This window comes from Aquarana catesbeiana, linkage group LG11 (assembly GCF_042186555.1).
Source record: "Aquarana catesbeiana isolate 2022-GZ linkage group LG11, ASM4218655v1, whole genome shotgun sequence".
In the NCBI taxonomy this organism is placed as follows: domain Eukaryota; kingdom Metazoa; phylum Chordata; class Amphibia; order Anura; family Ranidae; genus Aquarana; species Aquarana catesbeiana.
The window spans coordinates 43,903,669-43,919,409 of NC_133334.1; the positions used below are offsets into that span (position 1 = coordinate 43,903,669).

A 15,741-nucleotide genomic window follows, 5' to 3' on the forward strand; every position below is an offset into this window, starting at 1 on the left:
GGGGGGGGGGGATATTAGGCATAATATCATAACACACACTGGGGGGGGGGATAATAAACATAATGTCCTATAACACAGAAGTGACAGACACACTATGTTGGGGGGGGGGGGGGGGGTAGTATATTAGGGATGATATAATATAAGGATAGGGATAATAAGGCTTATGGATATAATGTCATATAAGACACTACGGGGAAGGGGGGGGTGATGGTATATGATGAGTATATAACAAATACAATGGGGAGGTTATCATAATAAATAGGAGGCAGAAAGGAACCCATACTATGGGGGAGGGGAGAAATATAATAAAATATAATGTCGTATAAGTCAGAAGTCACACACCGGAGGGGGGGGGGGGATGGGGGATAGGAATGATATAATAAAATACACAAAGCAGGGACACTATGAAGGATGGAGTCATAGATATAATGTCATATATATGATGAGTATATAATACACACTGTGTGTGTGTGGGGGGGGGTCTGTATGGCATGGTGTATAGTATGGGGGGGGGGGGGGCTGTATGGGATGGTGTATATAGTATGGGGTGGTGTCTACAGTATAGGAGGGGGGTCTGTATGGGATGGTGTATACAGTATACGGGGGGGTCTGTATGGGATGGTGTCTACGGTATAGGAGGGGGGGTCTGTACGGCATGGTGTATGTTATAGGGGTGGTCTGTATGGTATATACAGTATGGGGGGTCTGTATGGGATGGTGTATACAGTATGGGGGGTCTGTATGGCATGGTGTATATTATGGGGGGGGGCCTGTATGGGATGGTGTATAGTATAGGGGAGGTCTGTATGTGATGGTGTATAGTATAGGAGGGGGGGGTCTGTATGGGCTGGTGTATACAGTATAGGAGGGGGGGTCTGTATGGGCTGGTGTATACAGTATAGGAGGGGGGGGGTCTGTATGGGATGGTGTATACAGTATAGGAGGGGGGGGTCTGTATGGGATGGTGTATACAGTATAGGAGGGGGGGGGGGGGGTCTGTATGGGATGGTGTATACAGTATAGGAGGGGGGGGTCTGTATGGGATGGTGTATACAGTATAGGAGGGGGGGTCTGTATGGGATGGTGTATACAGTATAGGAGGGGGGGTCTGTATGGGCTGGTGTATACAGTATAGGAGGGGGGGGGTCTGTATGGGATGGTGTATACAGTATAGGAGGGGGGGTCTGTATGGGATGGTGTATACAGTATAGGAGGGGGGTCTGTATGGGATGGTGTATACAGTATAGGAGGAGGGGGGTCTGTATGGGCTGGGGTATACAGTATAGGAGGAGGGGGGTCTGTATGGGATGGTGTATACAGTATAGGAGGGGGGTCTGTATGGGATATACAGTATAGGAGGGTGGTATGTATGGGATGGTGTAAAGTATGGGGTGGTCTGTACGGTGTATACAGTATAGAAGGGGAGGTCTGTATGGGATGGTGTAAAGTATGGGGTGGTCTGTACGGTGTATACAGTATAGAAGGGGAGGTCTGTATGGGATGGTGTATAGAACAGGGGGTGGGGGGTCTGTATGGGATGGTGGATAGTATGGGGGGGGGGGTCTGTATGGGATGGTGTATATAGTATAGGGGGAGGGGGAGTGTCTGCATGGGATGGTGTATACAGTATAGGAGGGGGGGCTGTATGGGATGGTGTATACAGTATCGGGGGGGTCTGTATGGTGTATACAGTATAGGAGGGGGGGCTGTATGGTGTATAGTGGAGGGGGGGTCTGTATGGTGTATAGTGGAGGGGGGGGTCTGTATGGTGTATAGTGGAGGGGGGGGGTCTGTATGGTGTATAGTGGAGGGGGGGGTCTGTATGGTGTATAGTGGAGGGGGGGGGTCTGTATGGTGTATAGTGGAGGGGGGGGGTCTGTATGGTGTATAGTGGAGGGGGGGGGGTGTCTGTATGTTGTATAGTGGAGGGGGGGGTCTGTATGGTGTATAGTGGAGGGGGGGTCTGTATGGTGGAGGGGGGGTCTATATAGTATAGTGGAGGGGGGGGTGTCTGTATGGTGTATAGTATAGGATGGAGGGGGGGGGGGGTCTGTATGGTGTATAGTGGAGGGGGGGGTCTGTATGGTGTATAGTGGAGGGGGGTCTGTATGGTGTATAGTGGAGGGGGGGGTCTGTATGGTGTATAGTGGAGGGGGGGGTCTGTATGGTGTATAGTGGAGGGGGGGGTCTGTATGGTGTATAGTGGAGGGGGGGGTCTGTATGGTGTATAGTGGAGGGGGGGGTCTGTATGGTGTATAGTGGAGGGGGGGTCTGTATGGTGTATAGTGGAGGGGGGGGTCTATATAGTATAGTGGAGGGGGGGTGTCTGTATGGTGTATAGTGGAGGGGGGGTCTGTATGGTGTATAGTGGAGGGGGGGGTCTGTATGGTGTATAGTGGAGGGGGGGGGTCTGTATGGTGTATAGTGGAGGGGGGGGGTCTGTATGGTGTATAGTGGAGGGGGGGGTCTGTATGGTGTATAGTGGAGGGGGGGGTCTGTATGGTGTATAGTGGAGGGGGGGGTCTGTATGGTGTATAGTGGAGGGGGGGGTCTGTATGGTGTATAGTGGAGGGGGGGTCTGTATGGTGTATAGTGGAGGGGGGGGGGGGGTCTGTATGGTGTATAGTGGAGGGGGGGGGGGGGTCTGTATGGTGTATAGTGGAGGGGGGGGGGGGGTCTGTATGGTGTATAGTGGAGGGGGGGGGTCTGTATGGTGTATAGTGGAGGGGGGGGTCTGTATGGTGTATAGTGGAGGGGGGGGGGTCTGTATGGTGTATAGTGGAGGGGGGGGTCTGTATGGTGTATAGTGGAGGGGGGGGGTCTGTATGGTGTATAGTGGAGGGGGGGGGGGTCTGTATGGTGTATAGTGGAGGGGGGGGGGGGTCTGTATGGTGTATAGTGGAGGGGGGGGGGGGGTCTGTATGGTGTATAGTGGAGGGGGGGGTCTGTATGGTGTATAGTGGAGGGGGGGTCTGTATGGTGTATAGTGGAGGGGGGGTCTGTATGGTGTATAGTGGAGGGGGGGGTGTCTGTATGTTGTATAGTGGAGGGGGGGTCTGTATGGTGTATAGTGGAGGGGGGGTCTGTATGGTGGAGGGGGGGGGGTTTGTATGGTGGAGGGGGGGGTCTATATAGTATAGTGGAGGGGGGGTCTGTATGGTGTATAGTGGAGGGGGGGGTCTGTATGGTGTATAGTGGAGGGGGGGGTCTGTATGGTGTATAGTGGAGGGGGGGGTCTGTATGGTGTATAGTGGAGGGGGGGGTCTGTATGGTGTATAGTGGAGGGGGGGGTCTGTATGGTGTATAGTGGAGGGGGGGGGGTCTGTATGGTGTATAGTGGAGGGGGGGGGTCTGTATAGTGTATAGTGGAGGGGGGGTCTGTATGGTGTATAGTGGAGGGGGGGGTCTGTATGGTGTATAGTGGAGGGGGGGGGGTCTGTATGGTGTATAGTGGAGGGGGGGGGTCTGTATAGTGTATAGTGGAGGGGGGGGGGTCTGTATAGTGTATAGTGGAGGGGGGGGTCTGTATGGTGTATAGTGGAGGGGGGGGTCTGTATGGTGTATAGTGGAGGGGGGGGTCTGTATGGTGTATAGTGGAGGGGGGGGTGTCTGTATGGTGTATAGTGGAGGGGGGGTCTGTATGGTGTATAGTGGAGGGGGGGTCTGTATGGTGGAGGGGGGGGTTTGTATGGTGGAGGGGGGGGGTCTATATAGTATAGTGGAGGGGGGGGTCTGTATGGTGTATAGTGGAGGGGGGGGTCTGTATGGTGTATAGTGGAGGGGGGGTCTGTATGGTGTATAGTGGAGGGGGGGGGTCTGTATGGTGTATAGTGGAGGGGGGGTCTGTATGGTGTATAGTGGAGGGGGGGGTCTGTATGGTGTATAGTGGAGGGGGGGGTCTGTATGGTGTATAGTGGAGGGGGGGGTCTGTATGGTGTATAGTGGAGGGGGGGGTCTGTATGGTGTATAGTGGAGGGGGGGTCTGTATGGTGTATAGTGGAGGGGGGGTCTGTATGGTGTATAGTGGAGGGGGGGGTCTGTATGGTGTATAGTGGAGGGGGGGTCTGTATGGTGTATAGTGGAGGGGGGGTCTGTATGGTGTATAGTGGAGGGGGGGGTCTGTATGGTGTATAGTGGAGGGGGGGGTCTGTATGGTGTATAGTGGAGGGGGGGGTCTGTATGGTGTATAGTGGAGGGGGGGGGGTCTGTATGGTGTATAGTGGAGGGGGGGGTCTGTATGGTGTATAGTGGAGGGGGGGGTCTGTATGGTGTATAGTGGAGGGGGGGGTCTGTATGGTGTATAGTGGAGGGGGGGGTCTGTATGGTGTATAGTGGAGGGGGGGGGGTCTGTATGGTGTATAGTGGAGGGGGGGTCTGTATGGTGTATAGTGGAGGGGGGGGTCTGTATGGTGTATAGTGGAGGGGGGGGTCTGTATGGTGTATAGTGGAGGGGGGGGTCTGTATGGTGTATAGTGGAGGGGGGGTCTGTATGGTGTATAGTGGAGGGGGGGGTCTGTATGGTGGAGGGGGGGGTCTGTATGGTGTATAGTGGAGGGGGGGGGGGTCTGTATGGTGTATAGTGGAGGGGGGGTCTGTATGGTGGAGGGGGGGTCTGTATGGTGTATAGTGGAGGGGGGGGTCTGTATGGTGTATAGTGGAGGGGGGGGTCTGTATGGTGTATAGTGGAGGGGGGGGTCTGTATGGTGTATAGTGGAGGGGGGGGTCTGTATGGTGTATAGTGGAGGGGGGGGTCTGTATGGTGTATAGTGGAGGGGGGGGTCTGTATGGTGTATAGTGGAGGGGGGGGTCTGTATGGTGTATAGTGGAGGGGGGGGTCTGTATGGTGTATAGTGGAGGGGGGGGGTCTGTATGGTGTATAGTGGAGGGGGGGGTCTGTATGGTGTATAGTGGAGGGGGGGGGGTCTGTATGGTGTATAGTGGAGGGGGGGGTCTGTATGGTGTATAGTGGAGGGGGGGGGGTCTGTATGGTGTATAGTGGAGGGGGGGGTCTGTATGGTGTATAGTGGAGGGGGGGGTCTGTATGGTGTATAGTGGAGGGGGGGGGGGGGGTCTGTATGGTGTATAGTGGAGGGGGGGGTCTGTATGGTGTATAGTGGAGGGGGGGGTCTGTATGGTGGAGGGGGGGTCTGTATGGTGGAGGGGGGGGTCTGTATAGTATAGTGGAGGGGGGGTCTGTATAGTGTATAGTGGAGGGGGGGGGTCTGTATGGTGTATAGTGGAGGGGGGGGTCTGTATGGTGTATAGTGGAGGGGGGGGTCTGTATGGTGTATAGTGGAGGGGGGGGGTCTGTATGGTGGAGGGGGGGGGTCTGTATGGTGTATAGTGGAGGGGGGGGGGGTCTGTATGGTGTATAGTGGAGGGGGGGTCTGTATGGTGGAGGGGGGGGGTCTGTATGGTGTATAGTGGAGGGGGGGTCTGTATGGTGTATAGTGGAGGGGGGGGTCTGTATGGTGTATAGTGGAGGGGGGGTCTGTATGGTGGAGGGGGGGTCTGTATGGTGGAGGGGGGGGGTCTGTATGGTGTATAGTGGAGGGGGGGGTCTGTATGGTGTATAGTGGAGGGGGGGGGGTCTGTATGGTGTATAGTGGAGGGGGGGGTCTGTATGGTGGAGGGGGGGGTCTGTATGGTGTATAGTGGAGGGGGGGTCTGTATGGTGTATAGTGGAGGGGGGGGTCTGTATGGTGTATAGTGGAGGGGGGGGTCTGTATGGTGTATAGTGGAGGGGGGGTCTGTATGGTGGAGGGGGGGTCTGTATGGTGGAGGGGGGGGGTCTGTATGGTGTATAGTGGAGGGGGGGGTCTGTATGGTGTATAGTGGAGGGGGGGGGTCTGTATGGTGTATAGTGGAGGGGGGGGGTCTGTATGGTGTATAGTGGAGGGGGGGGGTCTGTATGGTGTATAGTGGAGGGGGGGGTCTGTATGGTGTATAGTGGAGGGGGGGTCTGTATGGTGGAGGGGGGGGTCTGTATGGTGGAGGGGGGGGTCTGTATGGTGTATAGTGGAGGGGGGGGTCTGTATGGTGTATAGTGGAGGGGGGGGGGTCTGTATAGTGGAGAGGGGGGGGTCTGTATAGTATAGTGGAGACGGGGGTTGTGCTCTCACAGGTATAATGTTCGGGGTACACACAGGTAGAAGGGGGGAGGGGTCTCCGGTTACCTTGGTACGTGTCCCCGGTGTCCGGCCGGTGCAGTGTCTGGCAGATCTGGGTCATGGACCGGGGACCGGTGGCAGTTTCGGGGATCCCGGGGTGGGAATGGAAAACGCTGGAGCTTCGTCTACCGGACCGGGGAACCCCCTTCAAGCGGGCCCCGGTAGTTGCCCGCGGTGCCTCGGCCGGTGACCTGCAGGGCCAGGGATTCCCCCCTCAGACGTTGTCCCGGGATCCGTCAGCAGGCCGCCTCTCTGTACCCGGCATACACCGCGGCGCCTGCTCACTGCGTGACGTGACCGGCATGCCTTGCGTCACGCAGAGGGCGGGTTCGGGAAAACCATGTTGCTAGGGCAACGGACGGAGTGCTAGGGCTCGTGACGCGGAACCAATGAAAGGGGAGGGGGCGGGAGTGAGGCGCGGGAGGTGAAAAAAGGGGGCGGGAAGTGAGGGCTGTGAGGTGTGGGAAGGGCGGGGTCACGTGAGGTGATAGAAGGGCGCTGACAGACGGAGAGGCCGCCCACATACTCCATGCTGGAACTTGTGGTTCTCTAGTGGCCGGTTGGGTACGGAAAAGAAACGTCACCTGACTGAAATGAGACTTATAAGTGAGGTAAATACAAGTTAAACATTTACACCAAGGTTAAAGTGAAAGCAGCATTTTTCTGCTATAAAGTTACTTAGAAAGCCCAAACTTTATGTTTCCAGAAAGCAGAGGCCCCGGAGAATAAAATAGCGGTTTTGCAATTTTTTTATGTCACATGATATTTGCACAACTGTTTATCAAACACAGATTTTCAGGAAAAATTACACATAAAGTGGAGCTCCACCCAAAAGGGGAAGCTCCACTTGTTTGCTCCCCCCCCCGCTGCCACATTTGACACCTTTCAGGGGGGAGCAGATACCTGTCAAAAACAGGTACCCGCTCCACTTCCACGAAAGATCGCCGCAATCGTTTGCAGCGATCTACGCAATTCTGGCCCATCCCCCCGCTGTCTTCTGGGAGACACACAGGTCCCAGAACACAGCGGGACCATTCAGAAATCGCAGCACAACAGGAAACCGGCTGTGAAGCCACAAGATTTCCCTTCCTGTTTCCCTTAGTGAAGATGCCGGCACCCAAAGCCGAAGGACGAATCGTCTTGGGGTGCCAACATCGCTGATACCTGTCCAGGTAAGTGTCCTTGTATTAAAGCGGAGTTCCACCTAAAAGTGCAAGTTCCGCTTTAAGTTCTCCTCCCCAGCTTCTGTTTTTGAAACTGAGCTTTTAGTGGGGAGCGGGCACCTGAATTTGATAGGTACCCGCTCCCACTTCCGTTCTGGTTGCCTTAGGCGATCGGAAGCAGAAGCTTCTGGGGCACATGACAGGTCCTAGAAGACTTCGGGACCAGGGCACAGAGCGCAGTGCCGCTCGCCAATGTGCAGCGGGCTCCCGGCTGTGAAGCCACAAGCTGTCGCAGCCCGGTGCCCATAGTAGAGATGCCGGCGGAACCGAGGGAGAACACAGCGCGGGTCAGCACACCACTGGATCCTGGGACAGGTGATCGTGTTTATTAAAACTCAGAAGACACACTTTTTGTAGCTGCTGACATTTAATAAACAAAAATAATGACTGGAACTCCACTTTAAAAGTCAGCAACTGCAGTATTTGTAGCTGTTGACTTTAAAAAAAAAAAAAATTTCCCCCAGGCTGGAACCCCACTTTAAAGTAATTTTAATGCACACAAACACAATATAATACCCAATTCTTTTAGTAAAATATAAAAGATGAAGATACATCCAGAAAATAGATACCTAACATGTCAAGACTTAAAACTGCACATGCCTGTGAAATGGTGACAACTCACAGAATCTACAGTATCTCACAAAAGTAAGTACACCCCTCACATTTTTGTAAATATTTTATTCTATCTTTTCATGTGACAACACTGAAGAAATGACACTTTGCTACAATGTAAAGTAGTGAGTGTACAGCTTGTATAACAGTGTAAATTTGCTGTCCCCTCAAAATAACTCAACACACAGCCATTAATGTCTAAACCGCTGGCAACAAAAGTGAGTACACCCCTAAGTGAAAATGTCCAAATTGGGCCCAAAGCGTCCATATTTTGTGTGGCCACCATTATTTTCCAGCACTGCCTTAACCCTCTTGGGCATGGAGTTCACCAGAGCTTCACAGGTTGCCACTGGAGTCCTCTTCCACTCCTCCATGATGACATCACAGAGCTGGTGGATGTTGGAGACCTTGCGCTCCTCCACCCTCCGTTTGAGGATGCCCCACAGATGCTCAATAGGGTTTAGGTCTGGAGACATGCTTGGCCAGTCCATCACCTCTACACTCAGCTTCTTTAGCAAGGCAGTGGTCATTTTGGAGGTGTGTTTGGGGTCGTTATCATGTTGGAATATTGCCCTGCGGCCCAGTCTCCGAAGGAAGACGATCATGCTCTGCTTCAGTATGTCACAGAACATGTTGGCATTCATGGTTCCCTCAATGAACTGTAGCTCCCCAGTGCCGGCAGCACTCATGCAGCCCCAGACCATGACACTCCCACCACCATGCTTGACTGTAGGCAAGACACAGTTGTCTTTGTACTCCTCACCTGGTTGCCGCCACACAAGCTTCACACCATCTGAACCAAATAAGTTTATCTTGGTCTCATCAGACCACAGGACATGGTTCCAGTAATCCATGTCCTTAGTCTGCTTGTCTTCAGCAAACTGTTTGCAGGCTTTTTTGTGCATCATCTTTAGAAGACGCTTCCTTCTGGGACGACAGCCATGCAGACCAATTTAATGCAGTGTGTGGTGTATGGTCTGAGCACTGACAGGCTGACCCCCCACCCCTTCAACCTCTGCAGTATTGCTGGCAGCACTCATACGTCTATTTCCCAAAGACAACCTCTGCATATGAGGCTGAGCACGTGCACTCAACTTCTGTGGTCGACCATGGCGAGGCCTGTTCTGAGTGGAATCTGTCTTGTTAAACTGATGTATGGTCTTGACCACCTTGCTGGAGCTCAGTTTCACAGTCTTGGCAATCTTCTTATAGCCTAGGCCATCTTTATGTAGAGCAACAATACTTTTTTCAGATCCTCAGAGAGTTCTTTGCTATGAGGTGCCATTTTGAACTTCCAGTGACCAGTATGAAAGAGTGAGAGCGATAGCAGCAAATTTAATACACCTGCTCCCCATTCACACCTGAGACCTTGTAACATTAACGAGTCACATGACACCGGGGAGGGAAAATGGCTAATTGGGCCCAATTTGGACATTTTCACTTAAGGGTGTATTCACTTTTGTTGCTAGCGGTTTAGACATTAATGGCTGTGTGTTGAGTTATTTTGAGGGGACAGCAAATTTACACTGATATACAAGCTGTACACTCACTACTTTACATTGTAGCAAAGTGTCATTTCTTCAGTGTTGTCACATGAAAAGATATAATAAAATATTTACAAAAATGTGAGGGGTGTACTCACTTTTGTGAGATATTGTACAATTGTCCACAGGTGACTCTTTAAAAGCCTTTACAGTTTACCAGTTCAGAATGAAATGTGAGCTCTGGTGATAGACCTATTGCTCCCACTCTGACATTGGCAGCGATACCTCACCTCTGTGGTCCAATCATTATTTACTTATTCATGTTGAACCCACACATGCGTTTACATTTGCTTGTATGAGCGGAGGGACGGGACGCTTTTACACTTTTTAAAAAGTATATTTATTTATTTTATTTATACTTTTTACTTTTTTTATTTAACGTTATTGCTACAAAAAGGGGGGGGGGGGGGATTGGAATAAGCCTCATTGTGGTAGCTTTGGTCAGTGACAGGTACTCTCTGTGAAGACATCAGGGGGTGACCGCTCTGAAACTGGAAATGACAATCATCGTTGTTTCTGGGCTCATTCATCACAGAGAGGGGATGGGGGAACCAATGTTCCTTCATTTCCTCAGTGGGCAGACGTTCTGACCATTTACCGCTGTCCCAGTTGAATAGGAGAGCCCAGGAAGCACCGGAGGGGAAGTGGTTTTTCACAGTGCTCTAAAAGTGATCAGCCGCCTGGATGACTTTTACAAGAAAACTAATCACCAGCTGAAAAAGACAATACCAGGACTGCAGCTGCAGCCATGATCCTGGTATATCCATTTGCCGACAGAACATTTTAACCACTTTCCATCCGCCGTACGTTTATAAACGTCCTTGGGCAGGAAGGGTGATATATCAGTCATCGCTGCAGCTACAGCAATAATCAAGGTATCATTTTGTTGGGCCAGTGATTTTGCACAAAGTAAACGTAATCCAAGTGGCTAATGAGCTGCAGGATTACTTTTACAGGCGCCCGCCACTGCCTTTACCTCCTGTGCACCCGGAGAGCCCAGCAAGGATACGACCAGCGTCATCCAAATCCAGGCAGACAATATAAGGGTAAAACCCTCTGATGTGGTTGCCAATGGCAACGGGTGTTGCCATTGGAAGATTTCCCCTTTATTCCTGTTCTATTGGCAATCAGAATTTTGAATATACCCCTCACTTTCATTCCTGGGCTCTTTTACACAGGTGTTCAGTCTTGATCCATCTGTCAGTTTTTCAGATGGATCTAAACAGTATGACAATGTATGTTTATGGGTGGGTGGATGTAAATGGATAATCATCCATTTATATCCACCTACATCCATGTCTGTTCAGGTCCTTTTTCTTTTTTTTAAAGCAGAACAAGGCTGCGTCCTTTTCAGTTTAGATCAGAGTTCTCCAAACATTTCAAACAAAGGGCCAGTTTACTGTACTTCAGACTTTAGGGGGGTGGCAGATTGTGGCCCGTGGGGGGTAGAAAATGTCCCTGGCCAAGCATCAGTGAAAATAAACATGGCCTCAGGCTTGGTGGTCAGCAATAGGAGGAATAGTTCACCATCATTGGTATCAGTGGAAGAAATAGTGGGTCAGACCCAAGAAAGTCCACCAAGAAAAGAACCAGGAAATACAAATTCACGTGGTCTGCGAGTCTGATCGAGGGTGAATACTGCTATGCAAAATGTAAGCACATTGTTTCCCTGGAAGCCCGGGTTCTGAATCTAGGGAAGCAACTGTCAGCACTGAGAAGACCCTCCATACTAAAGGAGAGCCAGGAACGTACCCGGCAGGGGCCAGCACAGAGGAGGCGGGTGGAGACAAAGAGGTGCAGGCACTAGAAAAGAGTAGAGGGGTGACAGTCAGGAAGGATAGAGGGGGAAGTGCCAGGGAGGCCGATCCTGTGCTGGAGCGTCCCAATAAGTAGGCTCCATTGAGTGACATTGGTGAAACCGGTCAGGGACCAGCACTGCTGGAGCTGAGGGACTCCCCTAGCTGCCAGGGGAAGAACTCCTCCAGTGAGAGTGGGGGGGAAGCAAAGGTAAAGGATAGACAGATTTTGGTGGTAGGAGACTCAATTCTAATGCCGTGTACACACGACCGGACTTTCCGTCAGAACAGGTCCGACGGAATCATTCCGTCGGACATTCTGATCGTGTGTGGGCTTCATTGGACTTTTTCTTTCTAAAATTCTGACGGACCTAGAAATAGAACATGTTTCAAATCTTTCTGATGGACTCAATTCCTATCGGAAAAACCGTTCATCTGTATGCTATTCCGTCGGACCAAAAACTATGCAAGGACAGCTACTGGCTATTGAACTTCCTTTTTCTCGTCCCGTCGTACGTCATCGCGTTCTAAACGAACGGACTTTGGTGTGATCGTGTGTAGGCGAGTCCGTTTCAGCGGAACTCCGTCGAAACTCCGTCGGAAAGACCGTCAGAGTCTACTCTGATGGAAAGTCCGGTTGTGTGTACGCAGCATTAGAAGGACAGAGAGGGCAATCTGTGACAAAGACCTGAAGCGCCGAACTGTATGCTGTCTACCGGGCGCTCTGGTTCGGCACATCACGGATCTGGTGGACAGATTACTGGGAGGGGCTGGGGAAGACCCGGCTGTCATTGTGCACGTTGGCAAAAATGACAAAGTCAGGGGCAGATAGAGTGTCCTAAAGAATGATTTTAGGGACTTAGGAGATAAATTGAGGAAAAGGACCTCCAAGGTAATATTCTCAGGAATACTACTGGTACCACGAGCCACACCAGAAAGGCAGAGGGAGATTAGACTCATTTTTCAGGTAATATCGCATGAGATAAATAAAGAGTCAATTCATCAAAGTAAAATATTGAATGTGAGGTAAATAACGCATATTTGTTAAAATAGTGAGATAAATACCGCAAAAAAACAAGATAAACCATTAAAGGAGGTGTAAAGTCTCAGGGTTTTTCACCTTAACGGCAGCTCCAGCCGCTGTCTCGGGTCCTCATTGGATAGATTGATAGCAGCGGGAGCCATTGGCTGCTGTCAATCAAATCCAGTGACACGGGAGACGGGGCCAAGTCCTGCTGTCTGTGTTAATGGACGCAGCAGCAGGACTCAGGAGCGTGCCCGCACGAGTGCCCCCATGGAAAGCGGCTCTCAATGGGTGCACTTGCCAAAGAGGAGGAGCCAGGAGTGCTGCCAGGACACCCCAGAAAAGGAGGATCGGGGCTGCTCTGTGCACAGAGCAGGTAAGTATAATATGTTTGTTATTTTGGAAAAAAAAAAAACAAACCTTTATAATCACTTTAAAGTCAATTCACTAAAAAATATACACACATTCATTATTTATCTCCTGGTAACAATAAGGGCCATTTCACACCATAGAAACATAGTCTGGATGCGTTCCAGGTGCTTATTTGCATGCGCGTTTTTTGACGTGCTTATGATGCGTTCCAATGCGTTTTTGGTGAGTTTTTGATGCAGTCCAGTACTTTTTTCCCCCCTCTTTTTTCTTAACCTTAAATAAGGACAAATGCGTTCCAGTGCGTTTTTGATGCGTTTTACAGCATTCCAGTGCAGGAAAAATGCAGCATTTTCTACTTTTTTTCTGGAACTGGAACGCACTGGAACTGCAAGCACTGGTGTGAAATATGCCATTGAAAACCATATAACCTACTTTCCATGCGTTTTTGATGCAGAAAAAAAATGCACTGGACTGCACATGGTGTGAACTGACCCTGAGGCTATATTCACACCAGAGCGAACTGCAGCAAGAGCTACAGCCGCTTGTTTTATTTTTTAGCCTTTTTTTGTTTTTTACTTGAAAGTTTTTGAAGCGGCATCATTCATTTGAATGGGCCTCCCTCCGCTCTAAAAAACATTTAAAAAGAAGCTCATGTACCAAATTTTGGCCACAGAGCCAGGAGCGTTTGCAGTCGCTATTTTTGCCTTGATTGCACCGCGATTTGTCACTCAACAATCGCTGCAAAACCGCAACGGGTTTGGGTTGCCATTAAGAAATAATAGCAACGCAAACGCCTTCCGCGTTTTGTTGTGATTCTGGAATCCCGGGCAGAGTCATGGCGATTCTGCCCACGATCATGAAGACCCAGGTGTCAATGGAGCCTTAGAAACTCTGCATTGGCCAGGAAATGAAAAGTATATAATGCACTGTGTCAGGAATTAAAATAAATTGTAACATTTCATCAGAGGGAGATGGTTGTGTGAAAGAAAGCACCCTAGAATGTTTTCATAGTTTCACAATATTGCTGTGTGCTTTCTAGTGCAGTGTTAGCCTGCAAAAAAAAAAAAATTTGCAAAAAAAACCACCAAAAATAACGCAAAATTAAAGTGCTAAATATAGCAAAACATAAATATTTTTTATATATTGCCGTAAATAACGCATGTTTTTTAGTGAATTTACTTCTTTTGAGAAAAATACCGTGTGCGTTATTTTAAGAGCCCTTTCACACCGGCCGCCCGCAGCGTCAGCGGTAAAACGCCGCTATTTTTAGCGGCGTTTAACCGTCGGATTAGCGGCGTATTTCGGCCGCTAGCGGGTGCTTTTACCCCCGGCTAGCGGCCGAGAAAGGGTTAAAACCGCCCGCAATGCACCGCAATAGCGGCATTTTGCCGGCGGTATCCCAGTGCTGCCCCATTGATTTCAATGGGGAGCAGCGGTGGAGGAGCGGTAAACACACCGCTCCTTCACCGCTCGAAAGAAGCTGCTGGCAGGACTTTTTTTCCCGTCCTGCCAGCGCAGCGCTCCGGTGTGAAAGCCCTCGGGCTTTCACACTGCAGACAATGGAGCAGCTGTTTGAGGGCGGATTGCAGGCGCTATTTTTAATGCTATAGCGCCTGCAATACGCCCTTGGTGTGAAAGGGGTCTAACTCAAAAATGTATTGCTTGCATATACTGCCAACTGCTATATCCTCCACACTCCTTTCCTGTATATACTGTTTTTGTTATAAAATTATAAAATTTTGTAAATAAGTAAGTTTTCTCCTTCACTGATGGGCACCGACGAGGCTGCACTGCCGGGCACTGATAAGGTGGCACTGATGAGCACGGATGAGGTGGCACCAATGAGGTGGCACCGATGAGTTGATATGTGACGCAAATGGGCACTGATGGGTGGCACTGATGGGCACTGATAGGTGGCACTGATATGCAGCACTGATGGGCACTCATAGGAAGCACAGATGGACACTCATAGGTGGCAGAGATGGGCACTAAAAGGCTGCACTGATGCGTACTTATGGGTCGCACTGATGGACACTGATAGGTGGGCACTGATGGGCATGGATAGGCACTGATAGGTGGCACTGATGGACACTGATGAATTGCACTGATTGACACTGATAGATGGCATTGATTGGCCTCACTGATTAGGAGGCACTGGCAGGGATTGCTGGTGGGCACTGATTGGCATCATGTGTGGGCACACATTGGCATCATGTGTGGGCACACATTGCCACCCATGGCCACCAGGGATGCCATACCTGGTGGTCATTAGTGGTGGCCAACCCTGGTGGTCCTGGTGGCATCCCTGGTGGCATCCAAGGGGGGGGCTGCGCTGATAAACAATAGGCACAGACCCCCCCTGTCAGGAGAGCAGCCGATCGGCTCTCCTCTACTTGTGTCTCTCAGACGCGAGTGAGGAAAAGCCAATAAACGGCTCTTCCTGTTTACATCGTGATCAGCTGTGATTGGACACAGCTGATCACGTGGTAAAGAGTCTCTGTCAGAGACTCTTTACCTAGATCGCAGTTGCGGTGTGTCAGACTGACACGCCGCAACAACGATCGCCGCGATGCGTGTCCCTGGGGGCGCGCAGCGCCTTGTTATCCTGACCACGTCATATGATGTCCGGTCAGGATATCGCAACCACTTTGCCGACGTCATTTTGCTATATGGTGGGCGGCAAGCGGTTAATCACCGAAGCATAGAAAACTGTGTTTATTATGCTTCAGTTTGTGAATAAGCAGGAAGCCTCAGGGTTCTTCCTATATGTTCATCTGTGCAGCTGAGGCTGTAGAGAAAGGGACTGATAAATCTGTCCTTAGTCACTTTTGCCCGGGGGGGGGGGGTCCTGTCAGGTAGGCTGTATGGGGCCCTGTGATTGCCCAGTGTCATTTCCTTTACACTTGTCTCTTGCACATACCGTGTGCTAAAAACTTTTTTAACATTGTTTGTAAAGCACCAACCTTGCTTGTTGGAATGGGCACACTTTTGCTAATTTAC

The 15,741-nt window shown here is 50.8% G+C and overlaps 1 protein-coding gene and 1 long non-coding RNA gene across 4 annotated transcripts in view; one reads left to right on the top strand and one right to left on the bottom strand.

Moving 5' to 3' along the window:
- The window catches only part of PPFIA1 (PTPRF interacting protein alpha 1), a 177,937-nt gene extending 171,453 nt beyond the window's left edge, over positions 1 to 6,484 (bottom strand). Inside the window, 1 exon segment of the mRNA XM_073604239.1 lies at positions 6,177 to 6,484. The gene's annotated coding sequence lies outside the window, so the exon portion shown is untranslated.
- A 131-nt stretch (positions 6,485 to 6,615) lies between these two features.
- LOC141111979 (uncharacterized) overlaps positions 6,616 to 15,741 on the top strand; it is a 178,975-nt gene continuing 169,849 nt past the window's right edge. For all 3 annotated transcript variants that reach the window (XR_012236489.1, XR_012236490.1, XR_012236488.1), the window contains exon 1: positions 6,616 to 6,781. This is a non-coding gene — a long non-coding RNA (uncharacterized lncRNA). The remainder of the gene's footprint in view (positions 6,782 to 15,741) is intronic.